The 4,074-nt window shown below is 37.0% G+C and overlaps 1 long non-coding RNA gene across 1 annotated transcript; it reads left to right on the top strand.

The window, feature by feature from the left end:
• Positions 1 to 1,062: 1,062 nt before the first annotated feature.
• On the top strand, positions 1,063 to 3,677 carry LOC129447360 (uncharacterized). Its single transcript, XR_008645449.2, has 3 exons — positions 1,063 to 1,716; positions 2,869 to 2,966; positions 3,094 to 3,677. It is a non-coding gene; the product is annotated as an uncharacterized lncRNA (long non-coding RNA).
• The last annotated feature ends 397 nt before the right edge of the window (positions 3,678 to 4,074 follow it).

The following is a 4,074-nucleotide window of genomic DNA, read 5'->3' as shown; positions in this document are numbered from 1 at the left end:
GGTCCGCAGTTTATTTCCTGGTTCTGGCCTGTCCTCTGGCTTCCATCCCCAGTCAAATGGCCAGATGGAAATGGTAAATCAAGAAATTCAGAAGACAATGAGGTTCTTGGTTGCAGACAACCAATCCACATGGAGATCTCGAGTGCTTCGCCAGTGCCGGCGTTCCTGGCAGAGAGCACGTAATACCTTACTGAGGGCTGCCCGACAACAGGAGGGTTGGACCTGTGCTTCGCCCTGGACAAAGAGTATGGCTCTCAACCAAAGACAAGAGGCAAGTTAGCTCCGCGGTACATTGTCCCTTTCAAAATCCTGAAGAAGATAAACCTGTTTCCTATCAACTCCTTTCCAGGTCCATGAAGATTCATCCTACCTCACATGTTTCTCGTTTAAAACCTGTTGTTCCCTCTACTCTGTCCCCAGCTAGGAAACCTGCCCCAGCACCTCGCATCATTGATGGTTATACAGTTTGTAGGTTGATGTATTCCTGAAGAGTTCATGGGAGGATTTAATATCTTGTGGATTGGGAGGGCTTTGGTCCAGAGGAATGGTCCTGGGTTCCCGCTCAAGACATTCTTGACATGGTTCTCATCTCGGAGTTTCACCAAGCCAAAGGGAACACTTAGAAGAACGTCAGGTGCTGTTCCTAGGGGAGGGGCTCCTGTAAAGATTTAATCTCTGGGTTGTTGTTCCACTCCTGGCCTGCAGGAGGTGCTCCCCCTTAAAGCGTCCTTGTTGGACTACCTCCAGATCTCCAGATGACACTGTAACCCCAAGCTCAGTGCTTTCCACGCCTGCTGAAGGCACTATTGTTTATTCTCTCCTTATTAGCCTTGATTTCCTTCCCCTGTGTCTTGCTCTTTATAAGAGTGCTTGTTCCTTGCCATTTTGTTCAGTCTTGAGCCATTGTACCACAGGCAGATCTCCAGCTAATAGTTTGTACCTTATTGTACCTTTTGACCTTTTTGTCTATTTTGTGTTTCTCTGTTTTACAGAAGCTTTGCTATCCAAGTGTATTTGTAATTTCTTCCTTGATTTCTCGACTCATTGTTCTTCTGCTTTTGGTTCCACTGTCTGAGAGTTAGCTCAGCAGATAACATGCCACACTCAGAACACTAAAGACTTGTGTTCAAACCCAGCCAACATTGATCATGTACCAGAATTGCCCAATCATTCATAATTAATAGAATGTGACAATGTTTACATGCATGAAGCAGAATGCTTGTGGATTCACAGTAATGTTTGCATCCAAACGTATTATGAGCCCCTTTCACGTCCATTGTAGGAAAAAAGAATACTATGGAAGTGAATGGGACTCACATACATTGGTTACAAACATTTCTCAAAATAACTTTCTTTGTGTTCATCAAAACAAAGACATTTATACAGGTCTGTAATAAAATGAGAGTGAGTAAATGATGACAGAATTGTCATTATTGGGTGAACTATCCCTTTAACTGGCATTAACTGGAAAAAATATCTGAACACTTGTATTTATGTACAGCATGCAATTAAGTATTTATGTTTTAGTTTGGATAAATCAAACTAACAAATGCACTGATTGTATTAACAGATTTGCACTTCAGTAACTTCACATGGATTTACTACAGGTTCAGTTTTTATTACATTTCATCTGATCATAAAAACTGGAGGGACAGCAGACGAGACTGTGAAGAGAAAAGAGCAGATCTGCTGATTATTAATAACCAGGAGGAAGAAGTGAGTGAAAGAAAATAAGATAATATGTCTATACTACACTCTCTAATAGTTGGTGCTAAATAGCACTAGAAGTGTATCACTGTCTTGTAATCATTGGGGAACCACTTTAAGTGCTATATAGCTCATATCTTTAGTCATATAGTGCTGTGTAGAACCATAAATGCCTCAGCGTAGCCTCGATGCCGTAAGCTTTGTTTATACTCACGCTTTGTTCCGAAACGGTTGTAATCGTGCGCATCTCAACAAACGGACAAGGTGTTTATAGTTGACACGCTCAATGTTACACTGTTCTTTGAGATGACGGGGGGACTTGAGCAATCGAGGACCACCCTGGCACTTGTAACATCAGAGCTTGACTTATAAATATGAGAAAATTAATAAAACAACAATCTCTTCAATATGTTCTAATTTAACATTATCGTTTGATTAACGTTTCCATTACAAACAATACAGAAATCTCAAGCTTTGTATTTTATTCCTCTTCCAGTGGCATTCAATACAAATATAAGCCAATAATTCTAAATCATATAGAAGAATTTGTGTTTTAAATGGCAAAGTTTCCCTACTTTACTTTAAGTGTGTCAGATAAATAGTAAATTCATTGTTTTGCATGGATTGATCAAAGAGATACATCACAGGCGTGTCTGCTCAGAGAGAATTGCCTCGAGGTCGGTCATTTTCAGATGCAGAGATGCAAATGCGGTTACAAAAATCTTCACGCGAAATGAGGTCTCGCACACCTAACATGCATGACCGCCCACTCCACATTGACACCATTATTGCCACACGCACGCACGAACGCACTCATTTTGACACGTCAAGTATAAACAAGACATACAGTACATTCACACAGGGTGTCAGCTTTAACACTTCTTATTTACTTTGAATTGGTGTTGTCATGCATTGCTGAACTGAATCCGTCTGCGTCACTGCAAAAGTTTAACATTTCTGAACTTTCAACCGCCAAAAGGGCATCAGTTAATCAGATCGCCTTGTGCAAATAACCTAGTGTAGACCCTAGCCAATTATGTTTATGACACTATTTGAAACTAATGTGTTTATTTGTTTTTCTGTTTGTGTCTGTTTCTATGAAATGGTCAGCAGAATGTGGTTGTTATTGGAATTTATAGTTTATTTGTGTCATTGTTTCAGTTGTTTTTGCGTATGCATGCTGGTCTTGGCAGTTGGATTGGTCTGACAAACGAACAGGGAGTGTGGAAATGGGTTGATGGCACCACACTGACATCTGGGTAAGAGATCACTGAATTTAACCAGTCAAAGTTTTCTAAGACTAAGTTTCATATATTAATACCTGTACATCATTCATTTTATTATTTTTTTTAAATAATTCAAAAGTATTCAAAATTGCTGTTTCAGCTACTGGCTAGATGGATATCCCCGAAATTCTGGTTGTGCACTCATGACTGAATCTGGGTGGGCTGATCATATGTGTTCAGTAAAGTATAAATGGATATGTGAAAGAAGAATTGTTTAAATCTGTCATGATATGATGATGTTTATTTAAAGAAACCATTTACCCTTACGAAAAAGAAGTTTATTCAAGTGTGCTATAAGTATACTTCTTTTAAAATTAAAATAAGAAAGTATACTTTCAGTTAACTTTTTATGTACTTCTCTAAAATGTACTTTAGGTACTTCTCAGAAATATACTTAAATTGTACTAAAGTATACTTGACCTATACTGACCGAAATGTCTAAGTATATTTGGCCTATACTTGTTTACTGACATATACTTAAAAGTATAAAGTAAAAATGCAACAACGAAAGCTACACCAGGAAAGCTGCAAAAAGCCATATGATTAGCCCTGGTGAAAAATAAATATACTTTATTGTATTTCAAGTATATTTAACTTTGCAATAGTACATTACAAATATACTTAGAAAGAAATATACCATCTTTAAATATATTGAAAGTATGCTTACAACGTATTTGCTTACAATTAAACGTTTAACATATTTCAAAATAATTATAATTTAGTATATTTTCTAAAAGTATACTTTAAAAAAATATATACTTGGAGTTAAAGTTCTGTGCAATTTTTTAAAGTATACTAATTAGGTATACTTTATCTGTTAAAGTTATCATTATAATAATACACTGACAGCATATTTATAAAATACATTATTTAGCATCCTTTAGAAACAGTAGATTTTAAGTAAATTTTGAAAGTATATGTAGTGTACAAATGTATATTATCTTTATGGAGAATCTTTAGTGTTAGTAAACTAGTAGGTTATTAATTTTGTGCTGCAGGTATACTTGCAAGTATTCTTTTACTACACTGTGGGGAATGCTTTGCTGCCTTGGAATTTTTTGTTGGATCGGCTCGGATTTGC

Source organism: Misgurnus anguillicaudatus, chromosome 12, assembly GCF_027580225.2.
Source record: "Misgurnus anguillicaudatus chromosome 12, ASM2758022v2, whole genome shotgun sequence".
NCBI lineage: Eukaryota > Metazoa > Chordata > Actinopteri > Cypriniformes > Cobitidae > Misgurnus > Misgurnus anguillicaudatus.
This window is presented reverse-complemented; position numbering and strand designations above follow the sequence as displayed.